At 64.6% G+C, this 13,133-nt stretch overlaps 1 protein-coding gene across 1 annotated transcript in view; it reads right to left on the bottom strand.

The window, feature by feature from the left end:
• NCOR2 (nuclear receptor corepressor 2) overlaps positions 1-13,133 on the bottom strand; it is a 159,203-nt gene that overhangs the window by 131,033 nt on the left and 15,037 nt on the right. The window contains exon 2 of the mRNA XM_054594180.1: positions 8,423-8,468. The gene's annotated coding sequence lies outside the window, so the exon portion shown is untranslated. The remainder of the gene's footprint in view (positions 1-8,422; positions 8,469-13,133) is intronic.

Raw genomic sequence — 13,133 nt, 5'->3', positions numbered from 1 at the left:
TTCCATGGGACATTCTGTCCAGACAACAGAAGGCAAAATACTTGAAGATAAAAGTCACAGCTGAGAACAGAGGCCACAAAATGATGACAGTCAGCTGTGGCCAACAAGGAAGCTCTTTCTAACACACACATGTTTTTTTAAAAGTTAGGATAGTGCTTATTAAATCCAGATTTCAGCTTCTCTTGGGGGAAAAATAGTCAGAATAGTCAGCATGCCAGTTAGTCACAATCCTCACCCCTCCCTCTTGCCTCATGCCCTCCCGTGACTGCGTCTGAGTTTGGACACCCCTCCCCCCACCTCGGCCACCTGCCCCACTGCCGAACACAGATGAACAAGTTAAAGGCGTCGCTCAGCAAGGACACAGACAGGAGACAGGAGGGACGCTCTGAACCTTCGGGTGCCTGGGCCGCCTTTGTTTTGGCCGGCGGAGCTGGCGACGTGAGAACAGAGCCCACGCAGGCTCTCCCCACGGCAGGGTGGGCGCCCCTGGATCCAGCCGTACCTGCACTGTCCTGGCCCGCCCGTCGTGGGTACGAGCGAATTCCCCCTTGTGGCCCGACCGGCCTCCGTCGGTCCCCGTCCTGACTCGGACTCCGCACTTACTCTCCTCGGGTCACTCCGAGACCCACATGGTCCACGGAGCCCTGCCCTGACCACAGGTCCGGATCTGGCCACGCTCCGGCAACCTGAACTCTGTCCCCGGGGCCCTCACCACCCTGGCTGGCACTCGTTTAACGGACGCTCTCTCTCAGGACGCTAAACTCCTCAAAGGTGTGGGCAATGTCCAGCTTTTCCATCATATGGAGCCCAGTGGCCTACGGACGTCCGGAACACCCCACGTGCCCAATAAATGTAAATCAAAGGACTAGCAAAGGACGAAAAGGAGAGGGAAGCCATCAGACTTCAATTCTGCTTTAAAGGGGAAAGGGCCAGCCCCCGAGGTCCGTAGAGCAGCCTTAGACCCGGACCCCGCGCTGCGGCTCCTGCCCCGCTCCAGCCACGGAGGCGCCTCGGCGCCCGAACCTGACAGCCCAGGGCCTTTGCACGTGCTATTCCGCTGCCCAGAGGGCTCGTCCTTCTCCTCTGCGACAAGGCGCAGCTCAAGCGCCACCTCCTCAGAGACCACCCTTGATGCTTCTACCTAAAGTGCGTGCCCCCCAAATCAGAGCGGCCCCTCCCCACCCTGTGCTATTCCACAGCCGGTATCTCCCAGCCCCGCAGCACGGTGTTTGTTCTCTGCTCTGCCCACTGGCCTGCGGGACGCACAAGGCCCTGGCACCTTGTTTACTGTGTACCCCCCCCCACAAGGAGGCCGTGGGGACACCGTGCTGGCTGCAGGGAGTCAGGAACAGACCCTCCAGTCCCGACCAGCCCCACCCAGCGCAGAGCAGCTGCTGCATGCCTGAGGGCCCCGCGTGGCACACGGAGCCTGGCCCGCGGCCGCAGCAGCCGGGCCAAGAGACCGGCCCAGCTGCGAGCTGGGACTGGGGGGCAGCAGGGTGGCTGCAGGGGCTGCCTGGACGAGCCCCACAACTAACAGCAGGTGTCGTGGAGTCGGGCTGCCAGCTTCAAATCTCGGCTCTGACAGCTGTGTGACCTTAGGCGAGTCCCTTAACCCCTCTGGGCTCCCAGCTTCCCCACCTACAAAACAGGGCTGAAAATAACAGCACCTCGCGCACAGGGTTGCCATGAGGGGTACGTCAGTGAAGGTATACGATACACTTACACCACAGCCTGGCATAAAGTAAAGGTCCAAGAAACTCATGAGAAATTGTCTTCACGTCAGTAATGACGATAATGATGACAAACAAACAGCACGAAGGCAAGCGAATGGTCCAGAAATGTCAGCCTCGATAATAAACACAGTATTTCCTCTGCGGCAGGACCTGTTCCCAGCGTCTCACACGTACAGATTTCTGCAGAATGGGTTTACTATTGTGCAACATGCTGGTTCCAGCTCTTCCAGGCAGCCTCCCGGGGTCGCTCCAAGCCCCTCGAGGTGCACCGTGGACACTCAGTGCTTCCTGTGAGTCTGTCCCAGGCTACGGTGAGGGGCGGGAAGAGCCCCCCGAGGGAACGCACGCCCCACGCCAGCCCGAGCCGCAGCCCCCGCCAGAATCAGACTCCTGGGACCGCGGGCCCCGTGTGGCCGTGGGAGCGCACCCCGGAAAGAGAAGGGTGTTTCCTCCTCGCAGTCTGCAGGGGACATTTTCTGGCGCGGGCCCCGACTACTCCTTCCGCGCTCTCACAAGGTCCGCGGTCCCGAGACACAGGGGCACAGGGTGAAAGGACAGGAGCCCACTCTGGCTGGGGGCCTGGGGTCCGCACGGACGGCGCACGAGAGCATCACTGACCCCAGCCCCCCTCATCCTTTCTGTCCCCAACGTGAGGTGGGTGCAGCTGGCCTCCCCTTCCTCCCACCCTCAGACAGACAGACAGCCAGGCTCGCCAGGCAGGCGGGCTGAGGTCACAGGGCAAGGGCAAGGGCAACGCCGGCCTGTGGCTCACATGGCCCGGCCACTTCTCAGACGGGAGGGGCAGCCCCTGCCCACACACACCGGGGGCCTGAAGGGAACTCCAGTCCCAGAACCCGGCGCTGAGGGTGGGTTCCAATGCCAGCTCCACCACCGCGGGCTGTGACCTTGCTCCATCTCCCCTCCCCCCGCGCCTCAGTTTCCTCCTCTGGAAAACGGGTCTCGTGAACCTGCTCATGGCACCGCCGGCAGGGCCGGGAGTGCCCAGAGCCGAAAGGGGAAGGAAAGATCTGGAAGGACGCCGTTCCCGTTCCCGCACACGGGCTTGCTTTGAGATGGCAGGGAGCACGACCGCACGGCTACGAACGGTGTCTGCCCGGATTTCCAGCCACGTGGGAGGACCAGGCTCTGAGCCGCCCTAAATGAGCACGTCCTCCCAAAGGCCCTGGGAAAAGTCATCAAGAAACGTGCAGAGCCTTGCCCGGCGCCGGCCGGCACAGGGGCTGCAGGCGCTCGGCTGGCTCCGGACGCAACCTGCGACCGGGCGGCGGCAGAGGCAGGAGGAAGGGCCGGGCGTGGCCTCCCGGGCGGGCAGCCTGGGCGAGTCCCCCCGGCGGGGGGACCTCAGGCAAGCCCTGCACCTCCCTGTTCTGCAGAGTGGAGACAATAATCCCTCCCGCACAAGGGATTATGGAAGACTAAATAAATTATAACATGTAAAGTGAAGCACAATTACGGTTATGAACTGCTATTACGATTATCGCCGGCACTGGTGGCCCTTTCCAACTCGAGGGAGGGTTTATAACCCTGGCTGCAGGATCCAGGACAAGTCCCCCTCGACGCCCGGGGCTTGCTGGGACCCCTGAAAAGCAGGCGCCGCCTCCTCCCCGCTGCAGGGGGCAGGGGTCACCATCAGATGGGAAGAGACACATGTCAGAGCCAGGGATTAAAAACAAATACAATCCTTGGGCAGGCATCCATCCATAATTATGAATTTGATGTAATTAGGCACCCCGCTAACTTCATTACTTATTTATTTACAGGATTGCTTATTTAATTTGCGGGCCTCCTTCCCTGAAAAGTCATCTTAGCTAACACTCCTCACGCAGGGGAAGGGGAGGGGCCCCGCCTTCTGTCCCCACTCCGTTCTGGGGCTTCCTATGTCACCCTCCTGCCTTGCCCCAAAACAGCTCCCGGAAGGCCCGCACGACGTTGCCTGAGACAGCAGGGCGGCGCACGGCCTGGCAGGCCGCCTCTGACCCAGACGTGGACCCTCCTCCCCACCCTCGGCTCCCCTGCAGGGGAAGCCCGGCGTGACGCACTGGACGGGCAGAGGCATGGGAGCAACAGAAGGCTGGCACACTCGCCCCGTGACGATGGGTAAGTCACCTGCCCTGCCCGAGCCTCGTTGACGTCATCTGCAAAAAGGGCGCGTTACCAGCACCGCCAGTGCTGGCTAACGCCGAGCCCCAACCGCGACCACCCAGCCCCACCCAGGCCCTTGGCTCGGGCAATATGGCAAGAAAAATCAATGAGGCACGGAGCCTTCCTAGTCTTATTCACAGCAGCTAAAAGCTAGAAACAACGGGAAGGTCCATCGACTCATGGATGGATAGACCCACTGCGATACATTCACGCCACGGAACATTACTCAGCAATGAAAAAATAATAAACTATTGACGCCTGCTACGGCACAGGTGAATCTCAAAAACGTGCAGAGAAAGGGAGCCAGATACAAAAAGAAGCGCATACTGGGGTACATATTTTATCATTTTACTATGAAAGTCTAGGTGATTCTATGACAGGTCTGTGGCCGGGGGCAGGGGATTCTTTTGGAGGTGATGGAAACACTCTATGTTGATTGTGGTAGTTGTTAACATTTGTCTTATCTTTTTTTTTTTTTTTTAAGATTTTATTTAGTTATTTCTAGAGCGAGGGTAAGGGAGAGAGGAAGAGAGGAAGAGAAACATCGATGTGCGAGAGAAACATTGATCAGTTGCCTCTCGTTTGCCCCCAGCTGGGGACCCGGCCCGCAACCCAGGCATGTGCTCTGGGTGGGAATCGAACCGGCGACCTTTCGGTTTGCAGGCCGGTGCTCAGTCCACGGAGCCACGCCAGCCAGGGCTCATGGGTAAGTCTTATTACAGGTCAATCACATCTCCGTGAGGCTGGGTTTTTTTAAACTGTAACAGGAAATATACACGTACAGATGAACACCCCCCACCCAGGGTCCGGGGGCTGTTCCCCAACCTCCCAGTCAGGCCTGCAGGGCCTGCCACCGGCCCTCAAGCTCCCCAGGCCCCTGGTTTTGAGCGGGGGACCCGGAAGGCCAGGGCTTGCCTCTCTGCCTGTCAAGGTCCCCGTCTACAAAGGCAGGTTATAAATAGCAGGCTCCTCGGAGAGCCCTTGTACAGCCGGTTGGGGAGGAAGTACCGGCTGCAGGCCCGGGCACACAGCAGGGGCCTCCTAAGTGCTGCCACAAAGGGGTGGCCAGGCCAGCACCAGGCCCAGGTGCAGAGGACCAGCCAGAGCCCTTGTCCCCCAACTCACACAAGCGCCCCAGCAGGCGGGACCCCGGCCTGGGGGGATGCCTCTGCCACCACGGGCCGTGGCACCTCACTCTGCCTGCTGTCCAGGGCAGGGCGAGGCCCTCGGCCCCACCCAGCCCGCCGCTCCCAAGAGAGGGGACTCACCACGGTGGGCGCCCTGTGGGGAGGGGCTGGCCCCCAGGGGGCCACGGGCACCCGGGGCGGTCGCCGTGGGACGGGCACTGGCCTGAGGAGAGGACATGCTGGGGGCCAGGGCAGGACAAGGGTCGCCCCAGAGCCTGCCCGCTTATAAAACACAAATGGTAACAAAAGCACAGCAGGGCGTGCGCCACGGGGACGGGGCGCTCACGGGCCAGCGCCCACGAGTGATGGGAGGGCAGGCGGCGCAGGGGAGCCGCGGCGGGCGGGGGGCGTCCCCCGGGCCCGGTTAGAGGGCCAGCCGCGGGCAGACGCGCTCAACTGTCAGCCCTGTCCCCCCAGCCCGCCCGCCCGCCGCCACCGCCGCCATCTGAGGCACCATTAATTGCTGTCATTTGAGGGTGGCCTGTGGGGAGAGGGCAGAGGGGCTGTGGGAAGGAGAGGGGAGGGGAGGGGAAGGAAGGAAGAGGGAGCAGTGGGGGAGGGGAGGGCAGGCTGCCCAGAGCCGCGCCTCCTGAGCTGGAAGGAAAGAGACCCCCGTGGGCTCTGCTCCGTCCGCCTCCACCCGCGGAGGGACCAGGGGCCCGGAGCCCAGGGCGACGGACGCAGCCCAGGGCGGCGCGGTCACACCCCCCCCGCCGGCCCCACCCACGTCCGACCCCTCGCCCCCCATCAGCAGGCACCCCGTGTCCCCCCAGGCTCACACCGCCCCCGCTCCCAGGGTGGGCAGCTGCTCCTGGCTTCGCAGGGGCCCAAGCGCCACCCCCTCCGAGGAGGCAGCCAGCCCCAAGGGTCCCTTCCAAAGCCTGGGGTCCAACCCCCGCTCCGCCACACGCACACGTGGGGACAGCCTATCCGCGCCTTGGGCGTCGTCTGTACCACGGGGCCAACAACAGGGCCAACAACAGGGCCCGCCTCCCGGGGCAGCCCTGAGGGTTCAACGACGTGGCAGCCAACCGCACTGAGACGGGTGGGCGTGCAAGGTGGGCGGCTGCTGCTGACCCCCGCCCCGGCCTCCAGGTGACCAGGGGCTCGGAAAGGCCCCAGCTGCCCGCAGGCAGGGAGCTGGAGGGCTCGGGGCAACGTCCCTCTCCGCGCCCCCTCCCCCGACGAGCCCGGCCTCTGGGCTGAGGGAGCCCTGGGGGGCGGCCCCCTCCCCACCCCCTCCCCCCGGAGGTGATGGATCGCCCCAGAGGAGGCGGCTAAGTGCTTGCAGACAAAAAGCCCTTTTTATCGTCCTCGGGTGGGCACTGGCATGACAAGCAGATAAGTCAGCCCTAGAGGAAGGCTCCCCATTAGGCCTGCGGGCGGATGGAGGACCAGAGGAAGGAGGAAGAGGAGGAGGAGGAAGGCAAAACACCTGGGCATGGCCGCCTTCCTTCCAACCTCGAAGGCACCAAGCACACCAGGCGGAAAACCCGGGCGGCCCCCCTGGAGGGGACACCCCCCGCCCGCTGGTGCTGCCCAGGCTGCCCGCCCCCCAGAGGCCACCCACCGCCAGGGCCACGGCCTGGCTCCGGACGCTGGCACCACCGCGGCTGTTCTTCCCTGGTGCTTGCTTCCAGGGCCCTGAAGGCTCAGGAACAGAGGCAAGGGGCTGCCCCGAGAGCTCCCACCCTCCGGACTCCTGCCGGCTCCTGCCAGGGAACCCGCCCATCCCCACAGCCCCAGGGCCTTTGCGCAGGCTGTCCCCACGTTGAGATGCCCTCCAGACCTACCTGCTCCCACCGCCCCCCCCGCAGGTCTCTGCTCAAATGTCACCTCCTCGGGGAAGGCCACCCTGACCACCGCCCCTCACGACAGCAGCCCCCGGCCCACCCATGCTCCCCAAGCCCCTCTGCTGGTTCCTCACTCACCCTGGCCCTCCCCACAAAAGACACTCTACGCGTCTGACCTGTCTCCTTGTCTATCTGCCCAGCGAGGATGCGTGTTTGTTCATCTTATTCACAGCACTCAGAACAGGGCCTGGCACCCAGTAGGTGCTTTAGAAATCACCAGGCCACGAACGAACATTTAGGAAGAGGACTGAAACCTGGCAGTGGCCCGTCGTGAGCCGGACGGCGCTGAGTGCCCTCTGGGTGCCCCGCGAGGAGGCCCACTTAACAGATGAGGAAACTGAGGCACGGAAGGGCCTGGGCTCCCTCGGGTTTGCACCGGAGTCTGTGGGAAGCCCACCTGCGGCAGAGCCGCCCCGGGAACCCAGGACACCAGACCAGGGCTGGGTGCCAGGAACCGGGACCAAAACTCGCCCCCGCGTCCCCTCCGCACTGCGGTCACACACAAGTGGCAGTGGCAGCGGGAGACCTGAGCCCCGGCGGGGAGACGCGGGGCTGCTCCTGCTTCGAACAGCACAGAGTAAAAGACGCCACGCACCAGCCGGGCCAAGAGCCGGACCCCCACCTCCGAGCCTCTGTCCACCACGCTGAGCCGCCCCTGACCGCAGTCCCTCCCCCCGGCACCCCAAGCCCTGCTGTGACCCCGGGGAGGAACGCCGGGGTCCCTGGAGCGTCACGGGGTCAGAGTCCCAGCCATTGCCTTCCAGCTGAGCGTCGGGACAGGTGACGCCCGTGTGCCTCGGTGTCACCCTTTGTAACGTGAGGACAGCAGCCCACTCAGGAGCACTGCTCTGAGGGTCACACACCAGGGCGACAGGTGGCAAGCATTCACTCTAATAGCTTGCTGTGCACCTACTGTGTGCCCGGCGCTGCTTGCAGCAGCCCTGTGGGGGCACTGTCGCCCCCCCCCCCGGGACCCCCGCGACACAGACGGGGAAGTGCAGGCACAGACAGGTGAGGTGACTTGCCCTGGGTCCCCGCCCCAAGTTATCTGCCTGGAACCCAGGCCGTCTCCTCTCACGCTGGACACAGCGACCACGAGGGACTCCAGCGCCCCGCCCGAGGGCTTCCTGCCAGCCGGCCACCCCGACTCGCGGGCCCGTCCCCAGGCCCGGCCGTCCCCACGCCCGCAACCCACCGTCAGAGCACAGAGCCCCCAAGAAGGAGAAAACCCACACCCCCACCTACACCGCCGGGGACCCCCTCACCCCTTCTCTCGGGCCCCGTCTGAAAGTCACTGCGCTGGGCCAGGAGACGCCCCTCCCCGGGGGGCGCCGCAAGCTGCTCCTCCGTTCCCACCCTGGGTCATGTGGGGGCCAGGCCGGCGGAGCCCCCCACCCGAGCCCCCACCCCACGCGCCCGGTGAAGCGGGCTCTCCAGCGGCTCCCGCCCCGCCGCCCGTGAGAGGGCCCCGCCGTGAACCTACCAGAAACGGCCGCCGGCCACGCTGTGTCCTCAGAGACTCCGGGAACCTGCAGGAAAAACGGGGGTCTTGTGAGTACAGATCACGTCCTCCACACCGGGGCCCCGACAGGGCCACCTCGCCGCGGGGGTGGCGACAGCAAGGCCCCAGGGCCGGGCACGCGGGGTCCGCCGGCCACGTGCTTCTCCATGCCCAGCCGAGAGGCAGGCGCTGCAGGGCCGTCGGGCTCCGAGGGTCCGCCCCGTGCCCTCGACCCAGAGCTGGGAGTCCGAGCCAGACCGAGGGGTCGCGCAGGCGGCCCTCACACGGGCCAGGCCGGCGTGGGGCCCGGGGCCATGGCAGTGTCCCCGTGAAACGCCCTGGTTAACTTCCCAGAGCGCGCCATGACCAAGCGAGGGAGGGTGGGCCCACGACTCCCACTCAAGCGTCTCGGTGTCTCCATTCCAAGTCAGGGCCAGCACGATGGCACCCAGGGTCCAGAGCGTCGAGTCAAGATGCCCACAGTAAGAAGAGCCAGTCAACCGATATAAAAATGGGGGAGCCCTGGCCGGGCAGCTCCGTGGGTTGGGGCGTCGTCCTGCACACCACAGCGTTGCAGGGTCGATCCCAGTCAGGGACATACCTGGGCTGCGGGTTCGATCCCCCACACCCCCCACCGCCGCCCAGGGATGTCCCCCAGGAGGGTCAGGGTGTGTACCAGAGGCAACTGATCGCTGTTTCTGTCTCATAACAATGTTTCTCTCCCTCTCTCTCCCCCGCCACACCCCCACCCTTCCTTTCTCTAAAATCAATAAAAACATTTCCTTGGGTGACGATTAAAAGGAAAACAGAAAAATGGGAGGAAGGCTCAATAGCGCTTCACAAAAGTGGTTACATGGATGGACAATAAGCACAAAAAAAGATGCTCAGGATCATCAATCACCAGGAAAGTGCACATCAAAACCCCCAGCGAGCCCTGCACGCCACATGGATGTGGCGCGAAAATAAAAGACAGACAACAGCAAGTGTCGGCGAGAACGCAGCCCGACCGAGAGCCTCAGCCAGCGCGCGTGGGGCACAAGCGGCGAGGCTGCTTTCGGAAACAGTCCGGCAGTTTCTTACCATGTTAAACCTCCCACCGGGTGACCACGTGACCCCGCAATCCCACTCCTGGGTATCAACCCCGGGCAAGTGAAAACCTGTGTCCACACGAAGACGTGCACGTGAGTGTCCATGACAGCCCTCCTCACACTCACAACCAAACTGGAACCGATCCGGCTCTCCCATCAGTAGATGAGAGACAGACAGTGGCCCTATCCACACCGCGGACGCTCCACGGTGACATGGCAACAGGGAGCTGCAGAGACACGTGACCCCACGGAGGAAGGTCAGACTCAGGCTGGGCCCAGGAGCCAGACTCCAGCTCCACACGCCGGGCTCCACGTATAAGATTCTGGGGAAGGCCGAGCTCCACGTTCACACGTACGCAGGGGTCTGCAGAGCGGGGCAGGCAGGTGATCCGCACGAGAGTTAGGACGCTGATCGCCTCTGGAGAGAAGACGGCTGGCGGCCCCTCGGCAGCCCCTCGGCGGCCCCTGTGTAACTTCACTAACCGGCCCGCGCGTTCGTGAGCTCGGTATCGCGTCAGCGTCCGCACAGAGAAGAACAAGGTCAGAAACAGCGCGGTGGGCCGAGCACCGGGCAGGTTCCGAACGCCTGGCTGCAGGCCCAGCTCTTCCGCAGACACTGGCCGTGACCTTGGGCAAGGCCCCTCCGCCCTGACCCCGTTCTCTCTGAGCTCGGCCTTCCCATCTAAAAAACGGGCCCGCTCCCCGAGGCCTGCTCCTTCCAACGCTGCTCAGCCCGGAGGGGATTTCCTGCAGCGCCTGCCTTTCCAACTAGACCCGCCACGGGGTCAGGTCCGGTCAATCTGTACAAAATCACCAGGCACGCAGTGCAACGCCTGCCGCTTTGAAGAAAGGGAAGTGACACCCACGTGAGCTTCCACGTGGCTGCCCTGGCCAGCGGGGCGAACCACGCCAGGCTAAGAGGAGCCAGCCGCAGGGCGTGCTCTGCAAAACCCTGAACGGTGCCCCAGGCCCCAGAAGATCCGGCCACTGGCCTCCAAGGGAAGTCCTAGCTTCCGCTAGTGACAGCAGGTTGGATCTGGGGGCTTCAGCCGTGGTGGCGTGGGGGGTGGAGGAGGGCCTAACACCACTCCTTCCTGGCGCATCTCTTCACCAGGTGACCAGGGGACCCTCCCTTGTCCCTTGTCCCTGGGTGTCACCCGTCCCTGTTACTGCGGCAGAGAGCAGCCCAGACCGCCGGAGCGGGAGGGAGGCAGGCTTCCACTTAAAAGCCACCAGGATATTTTATTCTCTTTCTCCAGTGACAACGGAGGCGTGCCCAGCCCCACGCAGGCTCTCCTTGAAGCTGCCAGAGAGGCGATCACTGAGTTCACCCAGGTCTGGCTCCCCGCCAGCAATGGGGCACGTGGGTGTGGCGGAGCGGACAAGCCCCGGAGCCGCGGCTGTGGCCACAGAGAGGGCCCGGCCCATGCGATGGCGGGCACAGGTCGGGGGTGGAGGGGGCTGAGGAGCACCCCCAGCCCCACGTCTGTCCGTCCAGGCTCCCAGAGGGCCTGTTCTGCCCCGACTCCGGGCAGCAGTCCTCACAGCAGGAACAGCCGCCTTGCATACACTCACAGCCGGACCTGGGCCGACCCGCCCAGCGGGCACTGTCCTGACCCTACGTCAGAGGAGGAAACGGGCCCCACCGACGATCACACAGTCAGCGCGGGGCGGGGGTAGAGCCCCGGCACCCGTCCGTCCCCTCCACCCCGCCGCGTGGCCCCGAATGTGCTCCTCAGCAACGCCCCCCCACCCCCGTCTCCTCATTACGGGGTGCGGGGCACAGGGCGGTCTGCAGAGACGGCGGCCGACAGGAGCAATTAGACGCCAGGAAGGAGCTGGGATATCGACCGCTTCTGCAGGCAGGGGGCCGCCGGGCGCCTGGCCAAGCACAGACCAAGGCCAGGCAGCGGCACAGGCCGGGTGGGGGCCAGGGGAGAGCTTTGCTCCCCGGCCTGCACAGGCAGCAGAGCTGAGGAGCCCTCTGTCCGCCCACCTGTCTGTCCGCCCCTGGAACAATGGCCCCCCGGGATGCGGAGCGCCCTCCCGAGGGGCTCACGGTGCCGGGTACAACGCTAAGCCCTTCACACTTATCAATGGGTCTAACTCTTACCCCGCCCTACGTCCGAGGAGCTCTGGCCCCCTCACCCCATTTTGCAGATGGCAGCGAGGCAGGAGGCTCGCCCAGCTCCCACCGCTGAAACGTGCACCCAGCCACCCACGGCAACCTCCCATCGCCTCTGACGGACGCCCTGCCCCAGAGCCCCCGCGTGGGCAAGGCCGCGGAGCAGGCTCCCTGGGAACGGTGGGGTGGAAACTTCCAGAAGCTTCTGGGCATCCCTCAGTGGCCCCATCACAGGCGCCTTGTAAAGATAACTCAGGTTCTGTGGCAGCAGCACAAGGCAAGCGCCCCAAAGCATTAGCCGCCGGGCTCCCTGGGGACAGGCGACCCAGCACCCGTCCTGGTGATCAAAGACCCTCCCAGCCAAGGTGCGGGCGGCCGGGCCCCGCCCCAGAGAGCAAGGGCGCCGCAGAGCCATCGACCGCCAGCAGCAATTAATTGCCCAGGTCAAGAGATAGTGAAAGGGATTTGTCACCAGGGCCCAGGGGACAGCCCAGTGAGTCTGGCAAACCCAGCTCCTGCTGACCTGGTCCCGAGACAGAGCGGGACCCTCCACGCCCCTCCAGCACCCCCTTTCCCCGTCTCTGCCTTCCCCCGGAACCCGAGCGCTCCCCACGCACAGGCTCCACCCTCCCGGGAACGCCCCTGACCCAGCGCAGGACACGGACCCGCCCAGCATCCGGACCGCCCAGCATCCGGGACCTGGGCGCCCGCGGCCGCTGCAGCCCAGCAGCCTGAGATCCTCCTCCGAGGCAGCTTCATCAGCTCCGGCACGGAGATCGTGACCAGGGCGGGCGGCTGAAGCCAGGCTGGCTCAGGCTCCGATCCCAGCTCTGCCGTTCTGCGAAGCCTGAGGACATCACCTTGCTTCCCCCAAGCCTCCATTTCCCCACCTGTAAAATGGGGGTGAGGCCGAGGGCTAACCTGTGCGAAATACATAGCCTGGCCCGCAGCACAGGCTGGGCTCAAGCTTGCTGCTGGGGTTCGGCTTCACTAGCGCGGCTCAAGTGTTAGTCAAGAACCCCAGCACCTAGGGCTCAGGGCCCCGAGCCAGGCCGGGGCTCTGCCGCAGAACCCCCAGGGGAGCTCAGGCGGGGGTGGGGCCCGTGTACACCCCAAGTTGGCAGCTGGCTGCCCTGAAGACACACAGAGCCCTCCACCCAGATCCTCCGAGGACAGGCGTGGGCCCTGCCCAGCTTTCAGCCCCTCGTGCCTGCCCCAGCCGCCCACCTACGTCCGGGGCACGTGCAGCCCCTCTCACCCTGGGTGCCGTGCGAGAGACGACCATGACCCCTCCCTCGCTGCCCCCCCCCCACGGATGGGAAACCGAGGCCCAGGGCAGCGGGGGCAGGGCAGCCCCCAACCGGCTCTCTGACGTCCCACAGGCACGAGAGCCCGGCAGGTGCTCAGGAACCGGGTGGCCGAGGCCTGGGTGGCACCGAGTCACGGCGAGAAGCTCCTCGGAAAACACAAGCAGCCCCAC

This window comes from Pteronotus mesoamericanus, unplaced genomic scaffold, assembly GCF_021234165.1.
Source record: "Pteronotus mesoamericanus isolate MK-2021 breed Mesoamerican mustached bat unplaced genomic scaffold, CSHL_Meso_final scaffold_507, whole genome shotgun sequence".
Lineage (NCBI taxonomy): Eukaryota > Metazoa > Chordata > Mammalia > Chiroptera > Mormoopidae > Pteronotus > Pteronotus mesoamericanus.
This window is presented reverse-complemented; position numbering and strand designations above follow the sequence as displayed.